Below are 16,872 nucleotides of genomic sequence, written 5' to 3' on the forward strand. Positions count from 1 at the left end.
TCCCTATTGTAGAGTTTGTAGGTGAAAACAATATGAAACTCTAATCTTGGAAACTGGATTAGTAAGAATTAGCTGTGTAACCATGTGGGACAATTCACTTAATCTTTCCACACTCAATAACTCCACCTGTGAAATGAGGAAAGTGGTTAGGTCAAAGAATTTTTACAAGACCAGTGCTCTAACCATTGAGCTATGGAGCCCATGTAGGTCAAAGAATTTTTGGAATCATTTACATGAGTTAAAATCTTCACCTAAATATTATTGATAAATTTAAAATAGATCCTTAAAATACATTTTTTAAATCTAAGCTGAGTTTTGACTGATCTTTATAGATAATTTTTTAAAATAGTGTAGGAGTGTTAAGCAGTATATTCATAAGCCTGCATATAATTTTAATAACTTAACTGCTAAGCATAATTAATCTTATTCATTCCATGCCCAGCTATTTACCTAAATCTTTACTGTAATTTTTAGCTAGGTGGGATCTCTCTGTGACTCTATTTGAAAGAAAATAGAATCCCAAGAAGGCTTCCAGAAGACTTCTTTTAGAGCTCTGCTGTGAGGATTAATGAAGCAAAGTCCCCTGCTATGAACTTCAATTCCAAGAGAATCAATGGCCCCGGGAAGGGGTGGAAGGAATTCCAGCAGAAGTCAGAATGATACATTCTCTTCCCATCTATTTCACTAACCATTGAATCAAGAGCAGTAAGTTTCAACTTGCCCTTCCTCATTAGCTCCAGCTGTAAAATGGAGGTAAACATACAGTCAAGAACTCTTTCCCCCATAAGCATGGGCAGAGCAGCTCCTACCACCATCTATTCCATAATTCCCAAACTGCTGGCATTTGTTTTCTATTACTGAATCCAAATTACCACAATCTCATTAGCTTAAAACAAAACATATTTATTATCTCACAGTGTCCTTAGGTCAAGGCATGGCTTAACTGGGCCCCCTGCTCAGGGTTTTACAAGGCTGCTGGGCTGCATTTTCATCTGGGAGCTCAAATGGGCAAAAGTCTGCACCCAAATTCATTGAAGTTGTTGATAGAAATTGTTTCCTTGTGGCTATAATATGTAGGGCCCTGGCTTTTTGCTGGCTATTGATTGGAGGTCACCTCCAGATCCCAGAAGTTTCCCGTTATTCCTAGAGGCTGCCTGCAGTGTGGGCTTCTCCAACATGACTGCTTACTTCATCAAGCCCACAAGGAGTCTCCAGTTCCAGAACTCATTTAATCTGTAGTAGCCACAGAAATGACATCCATTGCCTCTACCAAGTAAATACCTAAGCATGAAAGTGCTGTCATGCTATTGCCTAGAAGCAAGTCATAGTTCCTGCCTAAAGCCAAGGGGAGAGCATTACACAAAGCTATGAACACTAGGAAGTGGATAGATTGGGTATCACCTGAGGGTCAGCCTGCCAAGCTGTCCTTAACACCAAAATCAACCATCAGACATGGCTGAAACACTCCACTCTTACCAAGAAATTTCTCCCTCAGCATCCTCCAATTCCTCTTCAATCACCATTGCTTTCAAAGTCATTCTGACTGCCTACAGCCAAGCCATACTCAATACAGACCCTGTCCATTCATTCTGCAAAGCTTATTGGTCTCCTGATATGAGCCAGGTCCTATACTAGTATAGAATACAGAATAATGTCATCCCCGCCCCCCAACCATCACTTTTAAAAAAAGTCTACTTCCTGATTTCCAGAACCTGTGAATATTATCAAATAAATCACAAAGGGGAATTTAGGTTGCAGGTGAAATTAAGATTGCAAATCAGCTGACCTGGAGATAGAGAGATTATCCTGATTTACTCAGGTAGGTTCAATATAACCATAAGTGTTCCTATGAACAAAAGAAGGAAGCAGAAGAGAGAGTGTCAGAGTGAAACAACGTGAGAAAGATTCGATTGGTCGTTGCTGGCTTTGAAGATGGAATGACACAACAAGCCAAGGAATGTGGGCAAGCTCTAGAATCTGGGAAAAGAATTTGGATTCTTCTCTAGAGTTTCTAAAGTGGAATTCAACCCCGCCAATACCCTGATATAAGCCCAGTTATCCCTATTTATAATTTCTGACCTCCAGAAGTATTAAGCCATTAATGGCCTGATGATTGATTTTGGCATTGGGGGCAGCTTGGCAGACCGATCCTAAGGTGACACCCAATGAATCCACTTCCATGTATTCAAGTGTGTGGAAATTTGTTACAGTAATCATAAAAAATGAATACTCCTAGGATCTAGGGACACAAAGATAAGAGAGACAGGGACATGGTCCTTGCCTCGGAAGCTAGTAGGCTAATGGGGTAGAAGACGCACAGATAACTTCAGGGAAGGGGATAGAGCTGCTGTTCACCATGAACCAAGATCAACTTTTCAGCCCTGCATACACCCTGCTCCTTCTGAGGCCATTGACTAACCTGCTTATGACTGTGGAGTAAGAGCTCTCCCTTCTTCTACGAAACAAAGATGACATGTTCTGCCTTATATATTAATGAAAAACAAAAAAACAAAAAAAAAAAAAAAACAAGGCTTGGCACAACCAGTTCAACACTCAACTACAGAGCATTTTACTAAGTGCCAGGAGCATGAGATACAAAGATGAATAAAACTGATCTTTGCCTTCAGAGGTTTTAAATCCTTAAGGAAAACACGCATGCATTCATAAATTGTGTTTAGTGGTAAGTCCTATAAAAGAACTATGTACATAGGCCTTTGGGAATACAGAGAAGTAGTCATTAATTATGCTGAGAAAGATGAACGAGAGTGATATAATGTTCCAGAAATAAGGTGACTTGTGAAATGGATCTTGAGGAGTCAATAGGAGAACACCAAGCACACAAAGACAGTCAAGTAGACAGAGCAGCATAAGAAATGCCTGAAAAGATAGGAGAATACATCACATTTGAGAAATCTAAAGTGGCTCAGAGTAATTAGAGCCTGGGATACAAGTGAAGGGAAGGAAAGAGAGGGTATCAAAGTAAGACCCCCCCAAGGTTAGAAGGAGTCAGGGGAGAACAGGTCTACTTGCTATGCCCACAAGCATGGACTCCTTCACACAGAACTCAGGTTCACATAAGGGATCTTGCCAAGAAGGGTAAAATAAGCCCGAGTGTGTTTCAAATGGTTACTCTAATCACAGTGTGGAGAGTGGACTGGAGTAGGGGAGGTGACAAAAGAAGCAGAGATACCTGATAGAGGACCCTGCCATGGACCAGAAGAAAAATTATAAGGACTTGACCTAACACAGTGGACATCAAAACAGAGAGGGAAAAAGGATTTTTGAGAGCTGTGTCTGAGGCTTGAGCAAATGAATTTAATATAGGAGGTAAAAGAAAGGACTTAGAAAGAATTCTCTCCAAGTTTCTGCTGAGGCAGACCAGTGTAGAGTGATGGCGTAAACCCATGCTGCTCAAACACGAGGAAGGTTGGCAGGGCTGGTTAAAACACACACTGGCCCATCCCAGAGTCTCAGGTGAGGCACCACTGTAAACTAGGCTAGACAGGGCAAGTAAAGAAACAGGTTTCAGGAAATCAAAATGAAGCTAAATTATGGGTAAGAAAAGAATGAGCAATCTAAATTCCTTAAGGGAAGAAGCTCTATGAATTTAAGCTGTGTTATCTTTCAAAGAAAACCTCTGTCAAAAACTAATTAATTGGTTTTGTATTATCTGAGAATGATAAAATCTAGTGGCTACTTCAAATCTAGCACATTCTAATGTCAACTCTAAGAAGCTTTTATCAGTGTAGATACAAATATTTAGATGCACCATTATTTTAGCTGTTAAAACAAATTTTGTAATAAATTATTCATCAATTACCAAAATAACCATCTTATTTCATACAAGAAGGGGATAAGAAGAGGAAGAAAAGTAAGATAGCAAAAAGAGATCCTTGTGGGAATTACCTAAAATTTATTTTTAAATTTGAAATTGAGAAGACACTGGAGAGTGCATATTTATGCCTAATTGGTTACTAAATTATATTAATAATCACTAATATTTGTTTAGCTTTCTTTCCCACTAATATTTCTTTATATTTCCAGAAGTGTGTGCTGATCCATATGTTTACATTTGTCTGTGCATATGCATGGCACTTGCTTTTGTTTGTTTGCTTGCTTTACTGTACCAGCAATAGACCAAAAAGTTAAAGCTTGAGGTCATAATTTTACAAGAGCACACTGAGAACTGAAGAAAAGTTTGATAATCCAGAAGCTTGGGCTAATTTGTCACATGAGTGTGGTTACAAGGATATAGACCTTTCTCCCCAGGGCATCAAATTCAAGGAAGCATTTTAGAAAATTCACAAGTATTGAGAGGTGAAAAGGAATATGAAAGCCTGGAAGATGTACATGTCGCTATAGAAATTGTGTGGGATCACAGTAGGTACAAAGCAACTCCTCTACTGCTAAAGATTACCTCAAAAAGAGAAATATAAATACATAGCTACCAACTTCCTAACAGCTATATTTTTCTAGACCCAGAAACAAGTTTGAATCAAAATTTTTTATGTACTTTTACCTGGACTGATAGCACAACATCATAGTTGTCAGGATTGAAGAATAAGTTTTGTAGTGATGGAGGAAGATGTTTCAGTGTAAAACTAATCAAAATGAAATCACAGTTATGTCCTAGCACGTTGCTACTCACAGCGAAGTCCAGCAGCATTAGTATCACTCGAGAACTTGTTAGCAATGCAGGATCTCTGGCCCAGTCACAGGGCTGCTGAGTCAGAATTTGCCTTTTAACAAAATGCCCAGGTGATTCATATGCACATTAAACTTTAGGAGGCATTATCTCAACACGTGAGCATCCAGTCAACAGAGTTTACCACCTACAGCATGACAAATGGGTTACAGTTGGGCAGAATTAACAATTTCCACAGCCCTCAGCAGAGCTAGGCAGAGTGCAGATCCTTTAAAGCCACTGGGCCAGCCTCCTCTAGCCATGTCCTGGCTTGTCCATTTACCCTCATATGCTGTGCAAACACAGGCTTGAATTTTATATGTGTACTATGTACACAAAGGAGAATGTTATGTACTTTTCATGTACTAAATACATTAAAAATGTAAGGAAGCCAGCATTATCCTAACCAACTAAACTGAAACAAGTGTTAGAATGTGAATTTAATTTTGTGCAGTACTCGATGTCATGAAACACGTCATAAGAGCGCCAAGTGTTTCGACACCAGCATTAACAATACACATCAAAATTCTAGAATTTGCGTAGCTGCTACTTTGTTTGAAGACTTACTATTTGTTATCCTAGGAGTCAGGATGAAAACTCAACCAATGCTTTTCTGAAAGTAGCTTTTGGAATTGGTTTGAGGCATCTCCTTTTATCTGATGGGAAGTAAAAGCCACTCTATTGCATTAGAAGATGATAGTACACTCCAAGGCTTAGAAGCGAGTCCCTTATATTTTCCTTTCAAAAAAAATCTACATCTTACTTCTTATCCAGAAAGATTTTATTTTAACATTCTTGTTGGAAAGGGAGTATCACTATAAATAGAAGCATGTCAAATTCATAACTCAGATTCTTTGTAATGCAGGGCAACTTCAGAACAAAACATTCTATGTGCTCAGCCATCTTCATCTCAACAAAACTCATATCCTCCACACCTATCTAATACAGTCTAACACAGTAGTCACTACCCATATATGACTATTTAAATTTAAGTATAAATTTAAACAGTGTAATTTAAATTTATTTAAATAAAGCAAAATTAAAAATTCAGCTCCTAATTTGCATTTACTACATTTGAATTGCCCAAAAGGCATATATGAGTAATGGCTTCTATAGCAGATGTATAGATATAAAACATTTCCATTATCACAGAAAGTTCTATTGAATGGCACTACTTTAGACTTTCCATATACATTATGTTCCTTTGCTAAGTTCTAGCAGAAAAAGAGACAAAGGGCCTCTTTTTGTCATATTACTGCCCTTTAACGCAGCTGACTTAAGTCCAGTAATAAAATAGTGAGCCAACCACACATTTACTCTCAAGCTCCTTCCTTCCTTGCTGCTCCAGGATCAGGAGCTAGTAAGACTTCCCTGACCATTACAGGAAGATCACAGACCCAGGGCGTATTCCAAAAGAAATGTGGTTAGAGTGCTTTAACCAGACTACACATTCTTCTTTTACAGTAGAGTGTCGAAGCATGCCCACTCCATTCCTACACCACCCAAAATGCTCTACCCAAATGGCCACCATTTAAAAGAACTAAATTATGTCTATTAGTTCATTCTTTCAATTCTCACTAATATTTGCATTCATGAGGTAATCCATTCTACAAATACGTATTGAATGACAACTATATTCCAGGCACTGTGCTACACACAGAAGATATAGCAATGACCAAGACAGACATGGTCATTTTTCTTCATGGCACTAAAAGTTTAGCAAGAAACAATGAACAAGTGATTACCAATGTGATAAGTACAACACCAGGGAAGTAGCACATAATAAAACAGAGGTCTAACCTAGTTTTCTGAGTTAGGAAAAGCTTTCTGAGCAAGGGATATTTGAGATGAATTTTGAAAGACAAGATCCTATTTAGAGGAAGGGAATAAAAAAGAGAGAAATGGCATCCCAAACAGTGGTAACATTATGATCCAAGGCGTCGAGGTTGCAAATAACAAAACAAAAATGGAAAGAGAATCAGTGTGACTGCTTCACAGAGGTTCAGTAGAGAGTGGTAGTGATCAAGGTAAGACCAAAAGTGTCACCATCTGATTTACATGTTTAAAGGTCACTGACTACAGAAGATACATAGGAATGGAGCAAGAATGGATTCACAGATATTATTTAGAAGTTCTGTGAAAAATCATGGGCTGGGGAAAAAGGCACAGTGAAAGTGGGAATAGTAGCAAAAAAAAACGTAGAGATAAAGAATGAACAAGCTTTAAGATTGAATAGATATCAGGAGTGAAGAAGAGAGAGGAGTTAAAAAATGACTCTCAAATTTCTAGTTTTAGGGATTAGTTGGATGATAAACTGGCAAACACTGGAAAAATTGTGGGTTGCAGGGGACCAAGAATTAGAGTTAAGTGTGCGATCTGTGAAATTAAAGACTTCTTTGAAACATGTCAAAGTGAAGATATTGAGTAGGTAGCAGATGGAGCTATAGGTCATAATCATGGGTGTGGATGACATTGAAATCATAGGGGTCAATGTGATCACCTAAGGAGAGAATATGAATGAAGAAGAAGAGCCCCCGCAATAGAGACTCACACCTTGTCACATAAAGGGCTACAACCTACGTTCTGAGAAGGATAGCCCTGTCTTCACAAGATTTAAAAGCTAATAAATTAAATATTCCATTCAGAATCACTCAGGATTCAATCTCAGTAATCTCACATCTGCAGTTGGCAAGATTGTTTCTCCAAGATTTTCTGCAAGATTTGAAATATTTAAACACTTTCAGATCTTCATCCCTTCATCTGTTTGGCTTAGAGAAGAGAAGTAGTGCTCATGGTAGACGTTGGCAGTTCTGGTCCAGAAGAGCGGTCCTCCCTCCATTCCTTGAGATGCACTGCCATCTGGTGGCCATCACTTAACAGACAAACTCTTACCTTCTCTTTGTGTTGGTTTGAAATACACACACCTTTTAGATGATCTCCTGTACCAACTAAGCTATTTTTAGCTTTTTTTATGGTATCATGACCTTGAAGTATAATTGAGCAGAAGATCTAGTGAAAGTAAAAACAATCACACTTTCTCCCTCCTTTCTTCAAATATTGTTTTATGCAAACATCAGAATCCGTGGGCTTTGCTAATGGCAACAAAAAATACAGACTGCAGAAGTCCTCATAAATTGCTGTAACACTATAGACATTCCTACCACTGATATTAATTAATATCACATTTTAATTGATTTATGGAATTCAATTAAATCGAGTTTATGGGGTTTTTCCCAACATGAAACCAAATTCTGGGCAACAAAATGTATTTAATTGCTGATAAAATAAACCAAGATGGTTACTTTACTTCATGGTTTCAGTGTCAGTTGCAAGCTTTCAAGTATTTTAACGAACAATACTAAATTAACTTGTAGTATACTTTCTGTTCCTTCCCATACTTCTCTTCTTACAGAAAATATATTGTAAATGCATAGAAAAATTATTTTGTACTTTCAGGGATCGGCTATGTCACACCAGTGGTGTCTCCTACACATATGGTATGATATATAACCCTACTTAATGAAACAGTTTTCTATTTGGGCTGAATTTCAACAAAAGCAATGAACTAAGATAGGTTAAGGTAAAGAAATTGATAGCATCACCACTACTTATTGTCAGGGAACCACAGAAAGGGTTAGACACTGACTTTTATTATTTTTTTCAAACCTCCAGTTGCATATTGCACAAAATAATTACATAGATTGTGGTTTTCTGAGATTTCTTATTGACAAGAGATCAAACATCCTTTTGTCACCTGAGCTTAATGGACAACACTCGGTTGTTTTAAGAGAGATGAAACTCAGAGTCAAAAATCAAAGCAAACTTTAACAAATGACAAAATCATGAAATAAAACCAAAGAGCCAGTATAAAATCATGTGCTGTCTTAATTATCTGAGTTCCCTACAGTTCAAATGTTATAAAAGCATCCCTATGGAATTCTTTGGTCTTTTATCTGAAAGATGTCCAGAATTTTCATTTCTCTGAAACCTATCATAATCATTGGATGAATCATTGATGGATAAACATGAAGAGTGCTGGGCTGTGTAGCATTAAGCAGTACACTAAATAAAACAATTGCTGTCCTTGCAGTAATCTAATGTGTCCAACATATGAAGCAAATAATAGAGAAGCTAGGAAAGCACCCTGAAAATTACAAATCGTGCAAATAAGCATTATGCTAATAATAAAAGAGAGTTACATCACAAACATCATTATAGAACAGACTCCAACTCTCTCTCTGTCACACACACACACAATTTGACCAAGTTGATGAAATAAATCAGATAAAGAAATGCACAGCAGAAGTTAAAAAGTTATGGCAACTGTGAAGGTAAGACTTGGCCTTGATCCTTCCTACTAATTTTTGGTTTGTGGATTCATCATTTGTGAAGTAGCTTAATGAAGCCCCTTATCCTTGTTTTTTCATTGTAATTCTCTGGTTTTCTTTCAATTGAAATTCTCTGAATAACTATGGAGCAGCCACCAAGCTGAAAGCAGAAGGCCAGAATGCTAGCAGCACCTCTCTAAATATTGTTTGGGGTACAGTGAGCAGTGGTGTGTGTCCAGTCAGTGCATGCAGTAAATTATGTGCCACAACCATCCCCAAGAGTCCCATGTTACTATAACGGGAAGTTCACAGTGCGTATCTGAAGGATCTCTTTGTTCATGAAGGCTTAAGCAAAGCTCAAAGAACATCTGCTCCCCAGTGGATAACCTTAAATCAAAATCAGGGTGCCACACGCTTGATTCATGAGCCTATAAAACCCTATGAGTCCTGACATATATGAACGTACTCTTGGATTCCCAGTAATTCTTTTTTTGCTCTTTCCCCTAACAGCATCAACTTTCCTTGGGTCATCTTCACATCCTAGGAGTTTGTACAGGAGAAGAAGAAAAGCAGGAAAAATTTCATAAGCCCTTCTTAGAGTGCATTTCTTTAAAAAATACTTAACTGTTTATTAGGATTCAAACAAACCTATTATCGGCCTTGAGTCCTCAGCTAAGAACACTTTCTTGCTGATCTATTTTTGTCACATGAACTTAGAGATGACCTGCAATGCCGAGAAACCTAGAGAGATTGATATTGACCTCTCATGGCCAATACATACTAGACATGATCCATCATATCTGCCCAGCTCAACCCTGTATTAGTCTGGCTGGGCTGCCTTAACAAAGTGCCACAGATTGAGTGGCTTAAACAACAGAAATTTATCTTCTCACAGTTCTGGAGGCTGGAAGTCCAACATCAAGGTGCCAGCAGGGTTCATATATGGTGAGGCCTCTCTCCTCGGCTTGCAGACAGCACCTTCTCTGTGTGCTCACATGCTCTTTCCTCTTTGCACCGGCACGACTCCTGGTGTCTCTGCCACTTCTTGTGAGAACACCAGTCCTACTGAATCAGGACCTCAAGCTTATGACCTCAGTTAACCTTAATGACCTTCTTAAGGATCCTGTCTCCACATCCATTGGGATTAGGGCTTCACCATATGAATTCGAGGAGCCAAATTCAGCCCATAATAAACCCACTTTTATCGAGAATATGATAAGAGAAGGATATGGTTCTAGACCTAGGAAATGCGGAAATGAATAAAACATTGTCCCTAGACTCAAAAAGTACACACCTTAATATGGAAAGTCCATGTATGTACAATTATGTGGGGTGAAAAGTGAAAACATCAGAATCGGCCAGGCGCGGTGGCTCAAGCCTGTAATCCCAGCACTTTGGGAGGCCGAGACGGGCGGATCACGAGGTCAGGAGATCGAGACCATCCTGGCTAACACGGTGAAACCCCGTCTCTACTAAAAATACAAAAAAAATTAGCCGGGCGAGGTGGTAGGTGCCTGTGGTCCCAGCTACTCGGGAGGCTGAGGCAGGAGAATGGCGTGAACCCGGGAGGCAGAGGTTGCAGTGAGCTGAGATCCAGCCACTGCACTCCAGCCTGGGCGACAGAGCAAGACTCCGTCTCAAAAAAAAAAAAAAAAAAATCAGAATCTAAGCGAGTACTAAGATGCTATAGAAGAGACAGAGCCAGTGGATGCATTTATAGGAAGGTTGAAATACGGTAATGTGTCCTTTGGAATGATCATTCAAATAACAGTGTGGAAGGTGGACTGGGGTAATGAGACTGGAAGCAAGGTGGAAACTTAATAGATTCTTATTAACCCAGAATATGGGAGGGAAAGCTTTAGCTAAACCAGTGCGAATATGGTTGAAGACAAGGAGACAGATTTTTAAAAACTTTCAAGAAGTAGAGGTAAGAGAATTTGGGGAAATTGATTATTTTTGTCACAAAGGACTTCTGAGAGTGCACTACTTTAACTTTTTTAATTTAACTTTTCTCACTTTACTTATTCATTAGCGTTCCCATATCCCCTTAATTTACATCTCTATTAATATCAGTAGCAAATACCTTTAATTTAACATATTCTGATGTAACATATTCTGATAATATATTTCTAACATATTATGATAATCCTTCCCAAATTTATACAAAATATACTTTAATTTTATATATTTCAACATGTTAGCTATTGTCAGTGGATAGAGGGAGTAAAGGCCCAGTAAAAAAATTCCCAACAGCCTTAGCTATAAATTCCTTAATATATGCTTAGAAATTACATCTCAAGTTTAACCTGTAAACTGTAAATTGATCTTGCTCTCAAAGCCGAAATTAGTTGGTCATCATTATTATGTTCTCCTTCTCTGTCATGACACCACCATTCTACTGGGCACCCAGTCTGTCCTATGCGTTAGAATCACCATAGACTTTTCCTTTCCTCTGATTCTCTACATCGTAAGTTATGGAGACCTGCAAGCTGTCCTTTAGCTTTTAAAGTTTAAAATGCCTTTAGTATTCATCCTTACCGTTTCAATACCAGCAGAATTCTTCTAATCCAATCTGCTTCCAACAACCACATAGACCTTACAAAGATATGAGTCTGTCAACACACTCAGATGTAAGACCTCACCTGACTCCCTCAGGCAGAGTTAGCACCTTCTCATAGAGACTGCATCATAATTACCTATTTGCCTCCCTCCAACTAGACTGTAAGATCTTTAAGTATAAACTTCATACCTTGTTCAATCAAATCCACACCACACAGTTTCAGATCTTGTGTATACTTTATGCTTGTCAGATTAATTAATTGATTAAGAGAGTCCTTGTGCTAACGGAGCTTACACTGGTGATTGCATTAAATATAGTGTTGCATAAGAAGATGCTGTTTCCCCTGCTCATGTGTAAAGTAATTGAATGCTAGGCCAAGGCACCAAATGTGTTTATATCTGAGAGAACTTGAGGTAATGCCATAAATTTACTAGATTTAAGTATCACCTAGCTGACACTTGTGTTTGAAGTAGGCGGTGTCCCCTCACCTCTGCACAAACTGCAACGGGTCAGAGTCAAAATGCATTCCCTTACTTACCCTGTATTAATACGTTTTATTCAAGAGATCACATAAGATGGCTATTTCTCAGATCCTCTTCCAAAATGCATTGAGCCGACAAGAAGAATTAACTAGTCCCTGACTCTACAGGACTTCCATCTCTGCTTTGTTTGGGAGCAAAGACTGAAAAGGGGACCATAGTCATTGTAGGGGATCAGAAGCCAAAGTTGAAAACTGAATTTTATAGCCAGAGCCAACTACTACTCTCCTGTCTTCTTTGAAATGTTGTCATGCTCTGGCTTCTAAAAAGCTTATGCCATCAGCTAGCTGCCAACTGCCAAGTCATCAGATCATCTCAGAGCCAAATAGTTAAGCTATGGAGTGAAAAATAAGCCCTGTCCTCACCCCACTCCCACTCCTTTTCTCTCAACTGAAAATGTTTTGTTTATATAGGTTGCCTTACTGAAAGAGGCACAAGCCGTAGGGAACAATATTAAAGCAACTCTGATATTTTAGAGGTTGCCTTTGCATTGTAAGAAGCTGTATTTTAACCAATAGGTACTATGTTCAATAGTACCTATTGAACATATCAGACTAAGTTCATATTCAGCAAATGGGACCAAATGGATTGCTCAATGCAGTATCCAAATGGCTCATTCATAACCATGATAGAACAGTTATGGAGTGTGCCCCTGTGTATCTGGTACTAAGTGCTTTATACACTTTCTGTCCTTTTGGGCACATTCTAGCATTTACATCTCACAACAATCCTAAATGATTACAATTATTCCTGTTTACGTATTAAAAAGATGAGGCTGAGAGGCCCCATATCATGTCCAAGGTTACACAATTAGTAGCTAGAATCAACCCAGTTCAGTCTGACTTCCAAACCCATCAACTTACCACTACTCCTACCTAATCTTAACTGAGAAACTCAAATTCAAGGGGTAATTATCAGAGTGGCCAAAAAGACTCAAAGTCACAGGATAAATATGTTGCATTTTCCTGGAGCAATTTTACTCAATGACAAAGCAATTAAATGTATTTTGATATATTAAAACAAGCATAGATACATGTTAGTAGAATGTAAACCTCACAAATATGTTTGAAATAACATAGAAGGCATCACAAAATTCTCTTTTTTTGAGGGTGGACTGATTCAGGCTTTGTCTCAGACCCTGCCTGGCTCCTTTCCTTCCCCTCTCACTCCCAGGAGTATTTGTTTGGTGCTGCACTTTATTAAAAAGCTGGGATGCACCGGCCATGGTGGCTCATGCCTGTAATCCCAGCACTTTGGTAGGCTGAGGTGGAAGGATCACTCTAGGCCAGGAGTTTGAGACTAGCCCGGGCAATGTAGTGAGACCCTGTCTCTACAAAAATGCTAAAAATTAGCTGGGTGAGATGTCATGCACCTGTAGTCCCAGCTACTCAGGAGGCTGAGAGGAGAGGCTCACTTTAGCCCAAGAGTCAAGACTGCATGAGCTGGGATCACGCCACTGCAATACAGCCTGAGTGACAGAGTGAGATCCTGTCTCTAAAAAAAAAAAAAAAAAAGTAGAAAAAGAACAAGTACTCGGATGTGACCCAGAGAATTGTCCACATTAGGAGATACATTTTAAGGGCAGAGGGGTATGGGCAAGACATGGTCATGGTCAGTTTCTGTTCATGTCCTTAGAACTGTTCTCCCCAGGCAGGAGATGCAGGATTGAATACTGCATAGAAGAATCCTAGGCAAGGTAAAACCCAATAGAAAACAGAGTTAGAAAATCCAAAGCTGGAAGGGTACCAAGAACTTCCCCTTCAGGTTCCAGATACAGGATCTGCTGGGAAGTAAAGAAGAGAAAAGGGAAGAGAAGCCGAATGATAGTGTGGGGGAGGGAGAGAGAGTTATTTGGGATACTAGTTAGCGTTTAAGTGTCTTACCAATTATGGATGACCACCTGAAGTTAGTCTGCGTCAGTATTCCTATATCATTGTCGTTGGTTGCCTAAACCAGCATCTAAATCTTTTTTCCATTTGATGAATTTCTCACCATATGAATCTTGATAGGAGGGAGAAACAAATGCCACCCGAGAAGCTGGAAATGCCAGCCCCTGGACTATACGGCCTAAGTGCTGCTTATCAAACACACCTGCACAGAGGCAGCCGCTATCCTTTCTGCTCCTGTCAGGGCTGCCTCAGGACTTGGGGCTGACCTGGGCTGAAATTAAGCCCATCAGTTGATCCAGCTGTGAAAAGCTAAAATATGCCAAAATCAAGGAAACATAGGGACAGCTATCTGATGATGATAATTGAATGGAATTTTTGTATAAAATCACAAGGTCTTAGAAACAGCCATGAGCCTCAAACCAGTGTTTTCCACTAAGGTATAAAATCCATAAATTTCTGCTTGGTCTTACCTAATGACAGATCGGCTTCCCTCTTAGCTTCTCAACAGTCAACATGATTAACAGCCCAAGATGCTTTCTTTTTTCTGTGCTCCTCTACCGCCATCTCGTGGGCAGAAAGTCAGAGTCAGCTGCAACTCTGGCTTCCCTGTGATCCACAGACAGTACGAGCTTTTCCCTGAGTCTGTAAGTGCAGGTCTGTTAGGGCTTTTGTGGCTGAAAAATATCCCTACCTTTTATGGGGCAAAGTATCCATTTAGCTGCAGAAAACCTATATCTTGAGGTATCCATTCTGCCAAGGGCTAGAATTGCACATTCTGAATAGGTTAGTTTAGTGATAACTGGTAACATTGGTTTTGTATTTATGTTTCTTATTGAAAATTCTACCTTTAGAATATTTTGATCTTGTCAGTAATTTTTGCTGCAATGCAGCACAATATAATATAGAACACAAAGAATTGACACAAGAAAATAGAAGCTCCTGATAACCGATTCGTGTGGCTCCTAATGCCCTCTGCATTCTAACTAGTACGGAGGTTAAACATGGCATACAGATGTGACAATGAAGGATCAAAGAATTTTTGAGCTTAGGAAATCTTAATGACCATCTGATAAAGGTAAAAATAAAGCAGAGCAAAATACCTACACGAGATATTGTCAAAGGAACTTATTTTCAGGCCAGACGCACCAGTGCATATTACATGTAGCTGATACTGCTGCTCTATCTCCTCTCCTTTCTCTCAAGGTCATTTCACCTGTCTATCCAGCCCTTTTCTCCTCTAAATTTACTGTGGTTTTTTTCATTGGCAAAAGTTACCTTCTCCAATAAGAAAATTACTAAAACATAGAATCACAGAATGTTAGAGAAAAATATTTTTCAGAACCTCTAATTCTAGCTTTGTATGAACAGGATCTAGGTACTTTCAATCACTTACCTGTAACAGTCACAAAAGCAGCTAGTTACACAGCCACTGGGTGACAGCTTAATGCAAATCTGGAACACTCTGAAAAAAAAGGAAGGGCCATTGTATGGTAATGGCAACTATATGTAGCCATGTGCATAGGACGGACCCATGTCTTGATTTGGGAGAAAATCATTTTAAGGAGCCATAGATGTCAGTCTTATTTTGCCTTCACCTTTTTTCTATGTGTCAGTTTCCGCCCTGGAGAAATGCCTTCAGGGAGCTGGCATCAATGCATGCAATAGCCCATTATGGTAGGTATTATCACTGGGGAAAACTACAGAGGGATTGCCCATCTGAACACATGCAAAGGAAGCATTTTGAATCCCATGCTGCCCAAGCAGACTACTTCTGAAGGCCACATTCAGTTTGATGATAGCCAGACTGCAGCCTGTAATTAATGGTGTCACTAAGAAAGATGTTCAAAGTAAGGCTTCCAGAGTGGCTATCAGTGAATCATTTCACATCAAGTTGTTGGACATCATTACCAATAATCAAGGAAACTGAGTTCTACTACACACATTTTCTCTAAATCTGTGTTGTAAAAGATGATAAAAAGAGAAGGAAAGCAAAACATAAGAGGCCAAATATAGCAGTACATTTCTTTTTTTGTGTATGTGATTTAATAAAGTTTTCGTTTTCCAAATGTACGGTTGGTTGGACCTATTCATGCATCTTCACCAGCAGCTGCAGCATCTCCGCCCTTGGTATTTCTGGTGTAAATTACTTGAGCTCTGTGCTTTGGAACCAGTTTGATAAGTCCTTTACTAAGGAGCTCCTGAAGGGCTGCCCTGGCCAGGGAGCCTCGAATCTTCAGTCTCTCAGAGACCATAGCTGGGGTTATAGTTTATAGTTGGGAACTTCCTTACAGAGTTTGTCGTAAGTAGCTTTGTCAAACAAGACTAAGTTATTGAGCTTGTCCCGAACTTTGCCTTTGGACCACTTCTTCTTTTTGGCCTTGCCCCTGGATTTGTTCACTGGGTCTTTGTCTTTCTTGGCCGACTTTCCGGCATCCTTCTTCTTCTAGTCGCCCTTGGGCGGCATTGCAAAGCTCGGAGAGCAGCAGCGGACACCACAAGCTTGCTAAGATGTCAGACAAAAAGGAAGCAGCAGTACATTTAAGTATCCCTCTCAGGTAGACCAACTACATGGCCGAGTAGAAACAATAAAACAGGGTAAACCTGAATATAGTTCATATTCCATTATCATTCCATTCAGCACACACTTTATGTGCCATCTGTAGACTTGTATAATTGATTGCCACAGGACATAATTATTTTAAAAGACAATTAATTTGATTACCAGCAATGAAATTTTTATCTATGCAGACTAGGAAAGGACAATCTGATGAAGAAAGTAATCAAGTTTCCAAAATCAAAATGCAAGATGCACCATTCAGGAGGGTGGAGAGAGGAATTCATCTTTTGGGAAAGGTTGGACTGAGAAATACTG

At 39.2% G+C, this 16,872-nt stretch overlaps 1 pseudogene; it reads right to left on the reverse strand.

Annotated features, from left to right (window-relative positions):
• Positions 1-16,087: 16,087 nt before the first annotated feature.
• LOC111541775 lies at positions 16,088-16,464 on the reverse strand (annotated as a pseudogene).
• Positions 16,465-16,872: the final 408 nt, after the last annotated feature.

This window comes from Piliocolobus tephrosceles, chromosome 2 (genome assembly GCF_002776525.5).
Source record: "Piliocolobus tephrosceles isolate RC106 chromosome 2, ASM277652v3, whole genome shotgun sequence".
In the NCBI taxonomy this organism is placed as follows: Eukaryota; Metazoa; Chordata; class Mammalia; order Primates; family Cercopithecidae; genus Piliocolobus; species Piliocolobus tephrosceles.